At 35.3% G+C, this 18,695-nt stretch overlaps 1 protein-coding gene across 4 annotated transcripts in view; it reads right to left on the reverse strand.

Annotated features, from left to right (window-relative positions):
* The window catches only part of nr6a1a (nuclear receptor subfamily 6, group A, member 1a), a 222,164-nt gene that overhangs the window by 45,243 nt on the left and 158,226 nt on the right, over positions 1-18,695 (reverse strand). The window lies entirely within an intron of this gene.

The following is an 18,695-nucleotide window of genomic DNA, read 5'->3' on the forward strand; positions in this document are numbered from 1 at the left end:
CTCTTCTCTCAAAGTCAGCAGAAGCGCACGGACGGTCAAAGGCTACAAACCTGAGCGCTGTCTCAACCTAAATTGAGCTGTTTTGTTGTCAGAGCATGCTGAGCTGTCGAGTTTGTCCAACTGGACGCCCTGCTGGCTTAAACCACACACAGATCTTTATATTCAGTAAAATACAGCCGCATATGCAAGAGATTCAGCTATACAAGCAATGTGCACAAAGCTCCATACTTGTGCATTTAAACACTTAAAGGGATAGTTCACCCAAAAATGAGCCTGTGATGTTGATCTGCTGACCCCCAGGGAGATGTACCTCCGAGATGTAGGTGTGTTTGTTTCTTCAGGAGAACACAAATGAAGGTTTTTAACTCAACCGTTGCTCGTATAATGCGTGTCAATGGGGTGTATTTCTATGAGAGTAAAAAACACACAGACATACGAATCCATATTAAACCCTGAGGCTCGTGGAGACACATTGATGTCTTAAGACACGAAACGATCGCTTTCTGAAGAAACACAACAGTATTTGTGTTATTATTTACCTCATATCAGACGAATGTCATCTAGTGTCCCCAACGCCATTACTTCTGTTGAGTAAGCTCAAAAACCCAGCCTGATCATAAGCCACGTTTCCACCGCAGTAACTTTCCCCGGGAACTAGAAACTTTGGGGTGGTACTCTGTGTGTTTCGACCACAGGGTCTAAATGAAGCTCCGGGTAAATATTTCCCCCTCCAAACGGCCCTGCTCACGAGGTAGTACTTTTTCAGAGGTCAGGTTTAATACATAAACATAGTTATAATAGAAAAAAAACATCTGCACATAGCTATAAATAGTATAAAAATAATAGTAGAACATGCTACTAACATGCTATGTAGAATAGTAGAACACACGGTGTGTGTGTGAATTTTGCTTTTTGTTTATTTTATTATTTTGTGTATTGTGTTTCGTTTAGATTTTTTTGTAATTTGTTTTGTTTATTTTGTTGTTTTGTGTGTTTTTTGTATTTTGTGGAGCATTTAGTTTGTTTGTTTTTCTGTATTGTTTTGTGTAGTTGATTTTTTTGTAATTTGTTTTGTATTTTGTTTATGTATTTTGCTGTTTTGTTTGTGTATTGTGTTTGTTTAGTAGATTTTTTGTGGTTTTGTTTTGTATCTTGTTTGTGTTATTTTGTTTTTGTGTACTGTGTTGTTGATTGTTTTTGTAATTTGTTTTGTGGTTTGGTTTTTTTTCTTTAGTGGTTTGTATCTTGTGGTGCATTTTGTGTTTTGTTTTGTTTGTTTTACTTTGTTTTTGTGTATTGTATTGTGTTTTGTTTAGTTTATTTTGCTGTTTTGTGTTTTTTGTTTATTTAGTGGCAAAAAAATTCTGCATTGTTTAGTTGAATTTTTTTCGCATTGTGTTTTGTTTAGTTGAGATTTGAGTTTTTTGTTCTGCAATTTGTTATATTATTAAGGCTTAGACACGTTTTCTAATTGCATAATCTTTATATTTTTCACTCACATCTGTGTACTTCCTTATTTAAAATATTTATTTCTCTACGTCAATATTATACAATGACCAGTGGAAGACAAAATAACTGTTGTACTTCGATGTCAATAAAGAGCTTGATATGATAATAAGAGGTATTACTGAACCGTAGTATTTTTGAAAGGGTCTGTGGGCAAAATGTTGACCCACAACCCATTGAAGTAACTTGAGCTGAGGTCTGTTTTTATTTAACAATCTCCATTAATAGTGTTGACGCATTCTTTATGGGTGGCTTTCAGGATTATTTGTGTTCCCCAAACCAGGAAAAGATCAGCCCAATCCAGTTCAAGCCTGTATGACAACATTAGCCCTCTGCTAACGCTAATGACGCCCCTTCCCGAGCCACACATAAGAGGCTTTTCACATTCAAATGCAACAGGAGAGTCAGGAAGGGGGTGAGGGAGGAGAAGAGGGGCTGTGCTGGACTTTGTCATGTAGAGGTGAGGAGGGGCGGGTGTAGTCCAGGATGAAGAAGTCGGAGGAGGTTCAAGTTTCTGCTGCAGCTGTCGCGGCACGGCTGGGTTTGACCCTTAGGCTACTGCTGAAACACATAAGCTAAATGCATTTAATTATCTACAGGCATGCGGGAGAGCTGCGGACACTCGGGACTCACAATGACACAGCCCCGCCTTTTGTTTCTAAATGGCTGCTCATCTCCAAACAAGTCTCAATAATATGAGCTACACCCAAACATTAAATATTGACTCGGGGCCTGGCCTCAAACAAGCAAACGCTGGTTCAGAAACCTTGACTGTTGTGTGTGCTCTGTGTGGAGAGACAACACTGATGGCATTTCATCTGGAAAGATATTCTTATTGCTTATACACCTTTCACCAGACTGAATATGTGCAGGAAATAAATGCTAGAGAGGACCGCTACAAACCATACCATGGAAAACAGTTTCTACAAATATAACAGTTCACAAATCACAACAGTTACTATAATGGCAAATAGTACCCAAACAAAACAAAACAGACATAACCAAACACAAAACAAAACAGACTTAACCAAACACAAAACAAAACAGACATAACCAAACACAAAACAAAACAGACATAACCAAACACAAAACAAAACAGACATAACCAAACACAAAACAAAACAGACATAACCAAACACAAAACAAAACAGACATAACCAAACACAAAACAAAACAGACATAACCAAACACAAAACAAAACATACATAACCAAACACAAAACAAAACATACATAACCAAACACAAAACAAAACAGACTTAACCAAACACAAAACAAAACAGACATAACCGAACACAAAACAAAACAGACATAACCGAACACAAAACAAAATAGACATAACCAAACACAAAACAAAACAGACATAACCAAACACAAAACAAAACAGACATAACCGAACACAAAACAAAACAGACATAACCAAACACAACACAAAACAGACATAACCAAACACAAAACAAAACAGACATAACCAAACACAAAACAAAATATACATAACCAAACACAAAACAAAACAGACATAACCGAACACAAAACAAAACAGACATAACCGAACACAAAACAAAACAGACATAACCAAACACAAAACAAAACAGACTTAACCAAACACAAAACAAAACAGACATAACCAAACACAAAACAAAACAGACATAACCAAACACAAAACAAAACAGACATAACCAAACACAAAACAAAACAGACATAACCGAACACAAAACAAAACAGACATAACCAAACACAAAACAAAACAGACTTAACCAAACACAAAACAAAACAGACTTAACCGAACACAAAACAAAACAGACTTAACCAAACACAAAACAAAACAGACATAACCGAACACAAAACAAAACAGACATAACCAAACACAAAACAAAACAGACATAACCAAACACAAAACAAAACATACATAACCAAACACAAAACAAAACAGACATAACCAAACACAAAACAAAACAGACATAACCAAACACAAAACAAAACAGACTTAACCAAACACAAAACAAAACAGACATAACCAAACACAAAACAAAACAGACTTAACCAAACACAAAACAAAACAGACATAACCGAACACAAAACAAAACAGACTTAACCAAACACAAAACAAAACAGACATAACCAAACACAAAACAAAACATACATAACCAAACACAAAACAAAACAGACATAACCAAACACAAAACAAAACAGACATAACCAAACACAAAACAAAACAGACTTAACCAAACACAAAACAAAACAGACATAACCAAACACAAAACAAAACAGACATAACCGAACACAAAACAAAACAGACATAACCAAACACAAAACAAAACAGACTTAACCAAACACAAAACAAAACAGACATAACCGAACACAAAACAAAACAGACTTAACCAAACACAAAACAAAACAGACATAACCAAACACAAAACAAAACAGACATAACCAAACACAAAACAAAACAGACATAACCAAACACAAAACAAAACAGACATAACCAAACACAAAACAAAACAGACTAAACCAAACACAAAACAAAACAGACTTAACCAAACACAAAACAAAACAGACTTAACCGAACACAAAACAAAACAGACATAACCAAACACAAAACAAAACAGACATAACCGAACACAAAACAAAACAGACTTAACCAAACACAAAACAAAACAGACATAACCAAACACAAAACAAAACAGACATAACCAAACACAAAACAAAACAGACATAACCAAACACAAAACAAAACAGACTTAACCGAACACAAAACAAAACAGACATAACCAAACACAAAACAAAACATACATAACCAAACACAAAACAAAACAGACTTAACCAAACACAAAGCAAAACAGACATAACCAAACACAAAACAAAACAGACATAACCGAACACAAAACAAAACAGACTTAACCAAACACAAAACAAAACAGACATAACCAAACACAAAACAAAACAGACTTAACCAAAGACAAAACAAAACAGACTTAACCAAACACAAAACAAAACAGACATAACCGAACACAAAACAAAACAGACATAACCAAACACAAAACAAAACAGACATAACCAAACACAAAACAAAACAGACATAACCGAACACAAAACAAAACAGACTTAACCAAACACAAAACAAAACAGACATAACCAAACACAAAACAAAACAGACATAACCAAACACAAAACAAAACAGACATAACCAAACACAAAACAAAACAGACATAACCGAACACAAAACAAAACAGACTTAACCAAACACAAAACAAAACAGACTTAACCAAACACAAAACAAAACAGACATAACCAAACACAAAACAAAACATACATAACCAAACACAAAACAAAACAGACATAACCAAACACAAAACAAAACAGACATAACCAAACACAAAACAAAACAGACTTAACCGAACACAAAACAAAACAGACATAACCAAACACAAAACAAAACAGACATAACCAAACACAAAACAAAACATACATAACCAAACACAAAACAAAACAGACATAACCAAACACAAAACAAAACATACATAACCAAACACAAAACAAAACAGACTTAACCGAACACAAAACAAAACAGACTTAACCAAACACAAAACAAAACAGACATAACCAAACACAAAACAAAACAGACTTAACCAAACACAAAACAAAACAGACATAACCAAACACAAAACAAAACAGACATAACCAAACACAAAACAAAACAGACTTATCCAAACACAAAACAAAACAGACATAACCAAACACAAAACAAAACAGACTTAACCAAACACAAAACAAAACATACATAACCAAACACAAAACAAAACAGACATAACCAAACACAAAACAAAACAGACATAACCAAACACAAAACAAAACAGACATAACCAAACACAAAACAAAACATACATAACCAAACACAAAACAAAACAGACATAACCAAACACAAAGCAAAACAGACATAACCAAACACAAAACAAAACAGACATAACCGAACACAACACAAAACAGACATAACCAAACACAAAACAAAACAGACATAACCAAACACAAAACAAAACAGACTTAACAAAACACAAAACAAAACAGACTTAACCGAACACAAAACAAAACAGACATAACCAAACACAAAACAAAACAGACATAACCAAACACAAAACAAAACAGACATAACCGAACACAAAACAAAACAGACTTAACCAAACACAAAACAAAACAGACATAACCGAACACAAAACAAAACAGACTTAACCAAACACAAAACAAAACAGACATAACCAAAAACAAAACAAAACAGACATAACCAAACACAAAACAAAACAGACATAACCAAACACAAAACAAAACAGACATAACCAAACACAAAACAAAACAAAACACAAATCACAAAACACACACACACACACAAAAACACTATATAAAACAGTACATGGAAAGAAAAATGCAACACAAACAAATTAACAAAATATACAACTAAACAAAAATGCAAAACAAATCACATGAAATGTTTTTTTAAATTACTAAACAAAAAACTAAACAAAAAATAAACTATTCAAAACAACACAAAAACTAAATAACAGACAAAACAATGCAAGAAAAAATACAACTAAACAAAACACAAAATTAAAACCTAAACAAAAACAAAATAGCAAACAAAACGCAACACAAAATACAATACAAAACAAATAACAAAATTTAAAAACACTAAACAAAAACAAACCACAAAACTAAATAATACAAAACTAAACAAAACACACCAAAAAATGACTAAACAAAACAATAAACAAAAACAAAATAACAACAAAAACCGCAACAAAATAATACAAATCACTAAACAAAACAACTAAATAAAAACACAAAACAAAACAAATCACATGAAAACAAAACTATAAACGAACTATTCAATTAACTATTCAAAACACTACAAAAAACAAATCGGAACAAAATAATACAAAGTTTAAAAAAAAATAAGCAAAAAAACAACTAACACTAAAAACAAAAATGCAACTAAATAATACAACACTAAACAAAATATACAACTAAAGTAAGCAAAAACGTTAAAAGAATCTCAAATTGCAAAACAAAAATAAAAATGGAAAAACAAATTTAATAAAACAATACAAAATAAACCAAACAGAATGCAACGCAACATAACAACACAAAACACTAAACATAAACTACTAAGCGCAAAACAAATCACATCAAAACAAAACAAAACAATAAACAAAGTGCAAACGTAAACTAAACAAAAACAAAAGGAAAAATCTAACAAAACAAGACTCAAATCACAAAACAGAAGCAAAAAGTAAATAAACAAAACAATACAATACACAAAACCAAAATAACAACCAAAGCTCAACAAACTAATACAAAACACTAACACAAAAACCACAAAGCTAATTTCAAAGCAAAAAAAATACTAAACAAAACAATACACAAAACCAAAACACAAAATTAAACTAAACTGAATAATATAAAATACAAAAAACTCTAATCACAAAACAAGAAAACAAACAAACTAATACATAACTGTTAATACATAAAACAATAAACAAAACTATAATACACACACACACACACACACACACACACACACACACACACACACACACACACACACACACACACACACAATGATTCTAACACTGTTAGGGAAGATTTATTGATTTATTGTGATTTTAGTGCAGCAATAATAACTGCAGGAACTGCTGTATTTCTGCTGAACCTGTGATCAACACTGTAAAATTCATGTAAAGAAAGGAACAGAGAGAAGCATTGTGTGCTGTTGGCCTTGATAACACAAACATGTCCGGTGTGAAGGAAAGAATAAAGGAAGTGACATCACAGCACAACATATGCTCTGCGGTTTCCCAGATTACAGCCAGAGGGGCTTCAGTCACCAGCGGACCTACAGAAGCCCGTCAGGAAGGCCTCAGAAACCATGAGCGCTCCAGTCCTGACTGTACTGCATCCAGCCGGAGCCAGACCTTTTCCGGCAGTAATTAAGAGAGCCTAACAGCATTAGGGACACCACACTGAGATCCAGGGCTTTGGCACACAGGCCCGCCCAGCATGAGGCCGGATTGAGTTAATGCTATAACAGAACCTCTCAAATGCACTCGCATCTCAATGGAGATTCAATTAGACAATTTCAGCAGAGGCCAGATTAACTACAAGAGTTGCTAGATATCAATACTACAACGGTCCTAACAACAAATATGGTTCTAAAATTCCCATTAAAGGTACAATATGCATGATTTTTTGGAGCAAAATATCCAAAACCCACTAGAAAACGTTATTTTTACTAATTCTGAAATATTTACATGGGGTATTTTTATGCAACAATGTTCATGAATATGCTTGGTCCTATCAAATAAACTAATAAAATTAAATAAAACAGTGTTATATATTATCCCAAATTTTTCCTACACTGTAAACAATTGTTTAGAAAATAAGTTACCTGGTTGCCTTAAAATGTTAAGTTCAATGAAATTAAAAGTTTGAGTTAATACAATGAACATTTTTTGAGATTTGACAACGTTTATTAAAATATTATTAAAAGTTTTGTAAGTATATTGGGTAATTGTGTGTTTTATTTGTGATGACGCAGTGAAGCATGCCAAATATTGCTATTTTCATGATTTATCAAATTTTTTTAATGTGGTTCAGATACAATAATATTTTGAGTTTCTATTTATTAAACAAATTTCCTTCATTGTATCAACTCAAATTTTTTATTTTAATAAACTAAAAATTTTAAGGCAACCAGGTTACTTACTTTTTATAGTTAAACCAACAAAAAGCAACACTTTTATTTTACAGTGTAGAATATTCAATTATAACCAGGACATGGACCGTCCCATCAATAACATCATACCCACGTTACCCTTGATTTTATTTTGTAGAAACCATGGAAACACCATCGCCGCTTTAATATCTGATGTGTTTTATTAGACACTGTTTGGATCATTGATGGACAGAAACTAATGATGACACGTCTTTGTTCTGAATAAGCGGCCAATAGTGGTGTAACATTACATATTCTGCCTTTAAAGTATAAAAATGTTACTTCTGAATGTTTTACAAATGTTTTTTCTTGGTTATTTGAATGTTAAGTGAACAAGCCATTTGATCATTTTGCAAAAAGACAGCATGGAAACGTTACTTTTGAATTTTCTCTGAATGTGTCGAAAAAATTTAATAAAAAATGTTACACAAACATTCTACTAAAATGTTAGTAGAGGTAAAAACACTGCATGAAATGACGCATAAATAATGTTTTTGTGTTTTCTGTTTAAACCATATTCATGAGTTACTAGATACGAATACTACAACGATCCCAACTAACAAGAAATGTTCTGAGAATGCTTTTCTAGTGTTCACATTACGTTACGAAAACATTACTTCTAAAAGTATCCTTTTTTATGTTTTACAAACGTTTTTTTCTTGGTTATTTGAAGGTTAAAGCAGCACTTGGCTACTTTTGCTCTCGGGGTCCCCCTACAGTTTGGAAAAAATAATGTCCTCAACTACTGTCGTAAGCTCAGCCATCCTACAACAGGGGACGCCATCGCGTGTGCATTTGTTGACATGACTGCCCTGATAGCCCTGAACTAGTGATGCGTGGGTCGTCTCATAACCCGCGGACCCCGTATGTCTATTTAATGGTCGCGGGGCGGGTTGTAAAAATATATACAGTGGTGCGGTGCGGGCCAAATAACTTCATAAAAGTGTCCCGCGGGTCGGTGCAGCACTAACAGTTCCCCTGAACACTGCAGGAGGAGTTCACATGCAGGTGTTCTTCTGGCGGCGCGTGTGAAATGTCTTCATCCCAGGTAACGTTACAGTCAGTGGCATATGCTTCAGCATGTCATATGAATATCATTTCATGGGTTTTATTTTTTTCAAATGCCAAATAATCACGATGCTCACGTTTACAAGCCAGCGTCATTATAGTAGTCTATTGGTTAGCGTTTTCCAGAATCTATATGATACTTCAGTTCAATGTTTGAGTGGTCGGTAATCACCGTAACAAGCAGGACAGCATCGGTCGGGCACGCCTCCTTCAGCTCACGCCGACGAGCAAACGCTGGTCACATGTTGATCCTCGTCCTGCCTTTAATCCCAGCACTTTCTCGTTTCCTCTTATTGCTTTCCTCCAACAAAACCTTTTCTTTCTTATTTGTCTGTGCTGCTTCGGACATGACTAACATCCGACAAACAAAGTTGGGCTTGCACGTCTGAATGTAAGGAAGTGTGTGTGTTGGTGGAAGTGACGTATATGCCGTAAAGCAGTCGAATTTTGTAGTTATTTTTGTTCTCGGGTTACTACCCGAAACCCGAATATTAAATGTACGATTAAAAACGATACAGACCCCATCAGGCTATGGCAGATGTGTCATTCAACCTATTGTAAGTCGATTTATCATCACAAGAGTCTTGAAAATATATTATGAAGGTTGAAAAGTTACCTAGTGCTGATTTAAGTGAACATTTAATTTGATAATTTGGCAAACATTATGGAGACGTTCCTTTTGAATGTTTCCGAAACAATCAGTAACATTTAACAAATATTACACCGGCATTCTAAAATGTTTCGTATATTAAAGACGCATATTAATGTTTTTGTGCTGAGGCTGAGAGAGCCAGACAACTTTAATGTTTGGTTACGCTTTATTTTAAGGTGTCATTATATTTTTGAGTTATGAGTAATATTAATTAACTACATGTACTTACTATAGGGCCAGGGTTTGGTTGAGAGTTAGTTGCATGTAATTATATATAATTTACTGTTATTACTATGGTAATTACTTGTAACATATGTAATAAAGACAATGTAAAATAAGTATAACCTGGTTTGGTTTAGGGTTAGTTGCATGCACTCAAAAAAATTATTCAGGCCTTTCATGGATAAGACACGTTTAAATGATGTTACTTTACTTAACTAAATTAAGTTGTGTCAAAATTAGATATGTGTGTTAAATCAGCCTAATATATTTAAAACTAAAGTTTACTTCATTAATTTACGTTAAAACTACATGAAATATGTGTGCTGCCATAACTAACTGCGCCGTGGCTCTGTAGTTCCCAGCATGCTTTGCAAAGGACTGCGCTAGAAGAGAAAGGTATGGATTAAAGTGTTATTTTATGTGTTTTTCAGTAAAGGGAAAGATGTTATTAGTTTATGATGTTAGTGTTTAATGTTCAGTTCTGTTGGACATTTAGAGGAGTTTTATGCAGTTTTATGGTTAGTATTATGCAGAAGAGTGTGTGTGTGTGTGTGTGTGTGTGTGTGTGTGTGTGTGTGTGTGTGTGTGTGTGTGTGTGTGTGTGTGTGTGTGTGTGTGTGTGTGTGTGTGTGTGTGTGTGTGTGTGTGTGTGTGTGTGTGTGTGTGTGTGTGTGTGTAGGCTGTGGGCACTTATATACAAATTCCTTAAATGGAACTATTGCTATATACTATATGCTCTCAATTAAATATTTTTAGTTTATCCAATGAGTTATTTTTGCATTTTATTTTTTATAAATATGCTTGTTGTTATTTACATTTTTTAAAGGCAAATTAAATTGATGTGTTCACCTAACATAATAAACTTTTATAAACTTAACATAACATCATTAAGTAAATGACACATATAAATATTATGTAACAGTGAAAAATGTTTTGTTCATATAACTAAATTGTCATTTGTAAAAATTGCTCAATATATTTTTTAATTAAATTCAAAAAGTCATTTTTTGAGTGTGTAATTAATTATACAAAATGTATGGTTATTAGTTACTATAGTAACTAAAAGCACAACAAATGACTAAAAAAATGATAAAAATATGTGGAAAGTGGTTGCACACCAATATATTGAGCAATTTTTACAAATAACAATTTAGTTATATGAACAAAACATTTTTCACTGTTACATAATATTTATATGTGCCGTTTACTTTATGATGTTATGTTCAATTTATAAAAGTTTATTATGTTAGGTGAACACATCAATTTAATTTGCCTTTAAAAAAATGTAATAACAACAAGCATATGTATAAAAATAAAATGCAAAATTAACTCATTGGACAAACTCAAAATATTTAATTGAGGCAGGAATTCTATCCAATGAATGTGTGTGTAAGTGCCCACAGCCCAAACACACACACACACACACACACACACACACACACACACACACACACACACACACACACACACACACACACACACACACACACACACACACACACACACACACACACACACACACACACACACACACACACACTCTTCTGCATAATACTAACCACAAAACTACAGAAACTGCTCTAAATGTCCAACAGAACTGAACATTAAACACTAACATCCTAGAATAATAACATCTTTCCCTTTACTGAAAAACACATAAAATAACACTTTAATCCATACCTTTCTCTCCTAGCGCAGTCCTTTGCAAAGCATGCTGGGAACTACAGATCCACGGCCCAGTTAGTTATTACGTTTACATTTATGCATTTGGCAGACGCTTTTATCCAAAGCGACTTACATTGCATTTTTAAGGTACACATTTTACATTTTGTCAGTTCAGTTATGGCAGCACAAATATTTCATGTAGTTTTAACACAAATGAAGTAAACTTCAGTTTTAAATATATTAGGCTGATTGAACACATTTCGACACAATTTAATTAGGTAAAGTAAACAATTTAAATGTTTCTTATCTATGAAGGGCCTGAATAATTTTTTTGAGTGTGTGTAACAAGGGCAAAATGTTTTTTCACAACTTTGAGAGAACCGACAGCGTTCTCTGTTAGCTGGGATGTGCTCGAGATATGAATATCCTGATAAATCTCCACACATGATGTAATAATAATGCATCCAAAGCATCTGTGAGATTTAGAAACCTGGGGGAACGCATGTGGAAACATCCGATCATTACTTCCACGGGTTATGACATTCGCTGGTGTTTATAATAGAAGCAATCAAAGCCAAGTATTGTGTTTAATATCCCGACCTTGACGCTTCTCCTCGATGTGAACGCCGGTATTCCCCGAGCGAAGCGCATTACGGCAACAAACGCCGCAGTCGTGCGTTTAAAGAGAGACGGGTTACTTTACTCTCCTGAGTTCAAATCTAATTAGACCGGCTTGAGTAATTAATCTTATTAAAATATTAACCTTGTGAGACTGTGCAGCGGGTTAACAAGGGACCGGGGGAAGTGTGTGCATCTAGAGAGGATTAATACAGCACACCAGCTTCAGTCGGAAAAGTGGAGGGTTTGACCTTGGCTTGTCATTTTTAATAGGTGATCAAACTTGATGAACAGGAGATTAGCCAATGGGAAGAGACCATATGTCACCCTTGACCTTGCCATATCCTTTCTGACCCTTCTACTTAGCACGCGCAGGATGAATGGCATAATCAGCTGGTTTGACCGCGAGGTCAAAGTTGAGCGAAGTATGTTGCACTAGCATGGGCTCCGAGTGAACGAGCCCAAGGGCAACACACACACACACACACACACACACACACACACACACACACACACACACACACACACACACACACACACACACACACACACAACAGCACAGCCAGCACACCATGCATAGGTTATGGCTATCTCTATCACATGTATATGGGTATTTATGATCATTAAAACCATCTGTATAATCGATTAATAAAGCTAAACAATAAAGAAATCCTTTATACTCGCCATGCCAATATTTGGAAGAATTGCTGCATTCATTTGATCAAATATACAGCAAAAATTGTACTGGCCTCACCACAAAAAATAATAAATAAAATAAAATAGGCCTGGTTATTGTTTTTGATCCATGTAACTTTAATAAATAAGGTTGACTCCAAAAAGCCCAACTCACATATATTTTAAATATTGTTAAAGATGGTCTGTTGTAAAATAAGAACAAATAATAGAATTACGAGCAACAGCACAAATACAATAACAACAACCATACACATGAACAACAGTTCTTGGTCTAAACTAGACTTTCAAGAAAGATTAATCAAATGTAAAATATCATGGAATACACTTCACTGTATAAATATAGATGAACCCTTATTGAACTTATTCAGTCAAGAGCCGTGAGTGGTTTTTATTCTCATCTTTTATGAGAACTATAGACCGTATAAAAGGAGAAACCGCTTCCCTGCCATTGAAGATATTTTCCGGATTTTGCTGTTACGGTAGGGGGCGCTATTTCACATCTCCTGAAAGAGTGCACAATCTCCTGATCAAAACACAGGCGAAGAAGAAGCAGAAACAATCGATATCCTATAAGCCAGGGGTTTTCCAACTGGGCTCCGGAGCTCCTCCAGAAGGTTCTAAGGGGTCCCCAGAACATTTCAGGGAATAAAAAGACGAAGCAAAAATTCACATGTGAAAAACTGAACTTTTTCTGGTGACTGATCACATCTAAATTTTTCAGTTGGCCAAACTGAAATTCAGCAATTTAATTCACAGAAATTCAATTCAGCTAAATGTGATCGGTCACTTCTAGTTCTTTTTGTTTTACAGTGTGGATAAACTATTTCATTTTCTAAATGTTTCTCTCCTTTCTTGCCATAAACATACTATCCAGAATAGTATATGTTTGTCTTGTACATTTAATAATGAATGTTTCTCTATTTATCTCACTCACAGGGGCTGTAAGGCTGTAAAGAATTTTTAACGCAGTATGAAAGCTTGTTTACATGCATTTATTGTGAAAGTTGCTTATACAAATCATTTTTCATTGAAAATGTTCTTCTTCAGGTTTATGCATCCAACATTAAATATAGCCAGTTTAAGTTTGGAAACAATATGTTGTATTTATAATGTCACACTGACTATGACACTGTTTTTTTCATAAAGAAAAATATAGAGATAGATTTTAGGAAGGCGGTCCCTCATAAAGGTTCTTCGTATTTGGGGGTCCTTGGCCTCATTAAGTTTGTGAACCACTGATATAAATAGATGCATATGAAAAATAATGCGATCATCAGCAATAAACAGCATATAAATCAAAACTGCCTAATGTAACTGAAGCTTTGGGGTGTAACAATACATAGATTAATGATACGATGCATCGATACCATTTATAAATTTAAGACCTTTATTTTCACACTCTCTACATTTTCACACAATGGGCCTTATTCATGAAACTTTCGTAAATATATGAGCAAATTCTGAGTAATTTGCGCGTAAAATGGACGTTCACGAAAACTCTGCTCCAGATTCACAAACGCTTCGTATACCATGGATTCGTTAGTTAAACGTGTGTATATTAATGAATTCCAAACATGTGTAAATAGGATCCACGTGCACGCTCATTCATAATTAGCATAATCCCCGCCCATGAGTTACAATGCAAATGACGTGACCAGGAGCGCTGTGGACTCTTCTGGACTTCTTTCTCAGGTTTGGATCCAGGATTTTGCATACATGTTGAAGAGACTAATTGGCCATATGACTAGCAATAAATATTAAATTATCGTGTGTCCACCAAAGCATGCTTTAGCCAGCTAAACACCTGCTGCTCTTCTGAAAAAAGCCAGCTGGTGGTGCTTGAAAGCGCTTTGCAAGGGCAGCGTTTATTCCAGCTGAGATACTTTGCTAGCTATGATACAGAATATCCATGGCAGTAATGTGTTACTACTAGTATCTCATTTTGAAGAATATTACTGAATTTAGAAATGCAGTAAAAAGCAGTATTAACTTCTCTATTATTGTTGTTCGGTCGGTGTACAAGTGGGATGATTGGTCAGTGTAGTTTTTGTCCCGCCCCTCCTCCACTGTGATTGGACGGCCTGGTAAAAAAGAACAGTGACGAGCCTGCCTATTACCCAACGTTAAACAGTACAAACAAAACAAAAAGACGGGGTAAATCAACTCTTGAAATATTATTATGGTAGGCCTGCCCTACATAGTGCATCAAAATGCAATGTCATCAGTTTGCCTAAATTAGAACAGAGAACATTTAAATGTTTTACGCACCATTTTCTCGTGGTAGGGAGCAGGTGTACATTTATTTCGTACCAACTAACATTTTGAAAATACGAACATTTTCGTGCATCAGAAAATTGACGTCAGAGCGGCTTTACGAACGATTTACACACAAATTTGTTCTGCTCGTGTTTCATGAATGAGGCCCAATGTCAGTTTATGCATCATCGCCAACGCTTTTAGTCAGTTTTCAACTGATTATTCAATTTGACAGAATTTTACTATCTGGTGAAATTATATTCTTATTTACTGTTTTACTATACATTGAAATGCATAAATCTTGAAAAAAGGGCTTTTTAAAAAATATATTTAATAATCCTTTTATATTCAAAGTATCAATTAAGAATTTTAAATAAGAAGAAAAAATAGAGCTTAATATTTTTTATTATATAAATCTTAATGGAACATTAAAAAACATAAAAACATTTAGTCAGTTTTCAAATGATTCTTTCACAATGTGTAAATTCGGAGTATAAAGAGCAGAAACTAATGGTGTGAAGCGAGGGTTAAACGTCGGTAAGACAAAATAATTGATTTTAAACCAGCCAGCCCTACAGAAAAATGTGAGCTGATCAACCTGTTGAAATTGTGAAGACCTTTAAGTATTTTGGAACTACGACTGACTGTAAATTGAACGTTTCTGATAATGTGGGTCTTATCTGTAAGAAAGCAAATCATGGATTATTCCTGCAAAGGAAACTGAGAATAGTTTATACTAGAGAGTGTTCGGACGAATTACACATGTGAATAAAGTCAAATGAAACAGAATTACACAAACATTGTTTTAAGTTTTATTGAATTATTTCTTTTAATTTAGTCAAACTTAAACTTAACACAAACTGTGCTGGAATTTCTATTTCCCAGCATGCTTTGCCCATGGCACTCGAAAGGGAGAGTAAATGATAAAATGAATGCTGCGTTGCAGGTTTTTGAGCCCGTAAGTCACGACTTCAAACCACGACTCATTCATTTGTAGCGTTCCAGGCAAAGTCACGCCAAAGTTACGGTAGCAAGACGTAAACAAAGCCATTTACAATAATTTCTATCGCCAAAGGTGCTTACTCATTGCTTATTTAAGAGAAACAGAGCAGAAAAAAGGGCACATAAGGCAAGAGAAGCTGTTATACCTTTTATTTGATGTTATATGTAAATCAGTAGGGGCTGCCATTGTTGTTTCGCGGGCTATGTGACGTCAGAGCTCGTAACTGTGAGTAAAGCGATCTAGGGGTTCACGGGTGGGAAGTCACGGGTTTGACGGCCTTTTCAGTGCACTTTCACGAGGAGAAGGAAAAACACGGGCTACAGGTCGCCTGGAACGCGGCATAAGTACTCTGGATGCCAGACGAACAACATTTGAGGTCGAGAAGTTTGGTCTGGACTTGATCCCTTGTGGAGCAACTACACTCGGACAGAAGCTGCTCGGACCAATCAGATTGTCAGGGCGGGATTTATACGATGATGGACAGATGATCAACAGTAACGTTATCATCCATGTCACCTAAACAGAGAACTTGAGTATATGCATTCACCTTTACTATTTCTCTCAAAATTGATGATTGTGTTGTTTCCTTAAAGTTTTTTCACAACACCGGCAAAGACCGTTTACACTCATCTTCTTCTTCTAGTTATTCTAGTGTGTGTGCAGTTGAGTTCTGTTGACTACTATGCGTCGCTCAACATACGTCACACACTCCGATTGGCTGTAGGTCTGTCCAATTGATTGCAGAGGCATTATCTGTCCTGCTTGGGTTGAAACATCCCATAATCACAGCCCAATGGAGCAGAATCAGACTCATATTCTGACTATAATCTCAGTATGACCACGTCAAGCTATAATAAAGTGTTATATAATGTTTTCTTGTGCAAGATTAATGTTAAGGGAGATTTAGTAGTGATCAAGCGGACACCTCCCGCGATCTCTCTTGAAGCCAATACGGAAGTAATGTAAACTGCAATTCCTCGACTGGCCACTAGGGCTCCAGAAGGAGCAGAATCTCATTGAGCCCCATGTTAAAATTCTCAACTTTACAGCAGAAAAAAACATGTTTACAGCCTGGTACAAATTGTGGTTTTGGCCTATATGGCTAATTTTGCCCTTTATGACGACTGTGAGGGGGGTGATTTTTTTTATAACTCATTCGTTTATGTTATATAAAGCCTTAAAGTTCTGCATAATTAAGGGCGTGGTTACAGGTGGATAGCCATTTATCCGCCGTCTATAGTCACTGCGTCACCTAAGCTCCGCCCACATCCCGCCTTTTTGCCCATTTTCTGTTATCCGGGAGTGATACGCGATGACGCGCTCACAAGATGGCGACGCCCAGCTCGTCTTTACTTTACTCTTCAGAGCGGCTCATCGGAATCCTATGGGTGACGTCACGGACACTACGTCCATATTTTTTTACAGTCTATGGTCGTGGTTAATGTTTTGTTATGCTAATTTAAGCAGGGTGCACACTGTACGATTTATAATAGTCATTTACGAATGTTTCTTGTCAGACTGTATGAACATGATCGCTGCTGTAAGCCATGACACTGTAAGATCTCAGCTGTCATTTATGTCAGACTGTACGATAGTCAAGGCGCGCTAAAACGGATGCATGCAAGAAAACTCATCAGGAGTTTTATATCATCAGTCAATGACGGCTACAAATGCTGGCTACAAAGATATCTCTAGGTCTTATTTTGGTTATGGTTTGTCTTGAAAAACGAAGATAATTTCAAGGTCGTCGTAGGAGAAGTCACACTGGAGAATTGTTCATCAAATCTCCTGACACTGACAGAATTTCGTCTGAGGTAAAGTTTGATCGCAGCGCTCATTAATCGGCTGCTGGTGAACATGCCAAACTAACGAACAAAGATTTCAGATTTTAGGTGAGGATCAGAGGAATCTTTTAGGATTTGCAAAATTTGTCTGAGACGGCCAAATCATGGGCAAAATCACAAAGTGTGCACCCGGCTTTAGAAGAGTTTCTGTTAATGAGGGTTTTTAGAGAGTTTCCATCATGTGATGAGTGGAGCATGTGGCTTGGTTTGAGAGCAGGTTAGTTACATGTTTTAAGTTGCGGTACTCACTCAGTAAGTGCTACACCAGTCATTCCCAAACTGTGGTCCGCGGACCACTAGTGGTCCATGAGGGTACTGCCGGTGGTCCGTGGAAAGGCAAAATAAAATCAAATATTTTTTTTACCTTCATTTTACCAGGAAAAAATATTATTTTTTCCCATAAA

This window comes from Pseudorasbora parva, chromosome 13, assembly GCF_024679245.1.
Source record: "Pseudorasbora parva isolate DD20220531a chromosome 13, ASM2467924v1, whole genome shotgun sequence".
Lineage (NCBI taxonomy): Eukaryota > Metazoa > Chordata > Actinopteri > Cypriniformes > Gobionidae > Pseudorasbora > Pseudorasbora parva.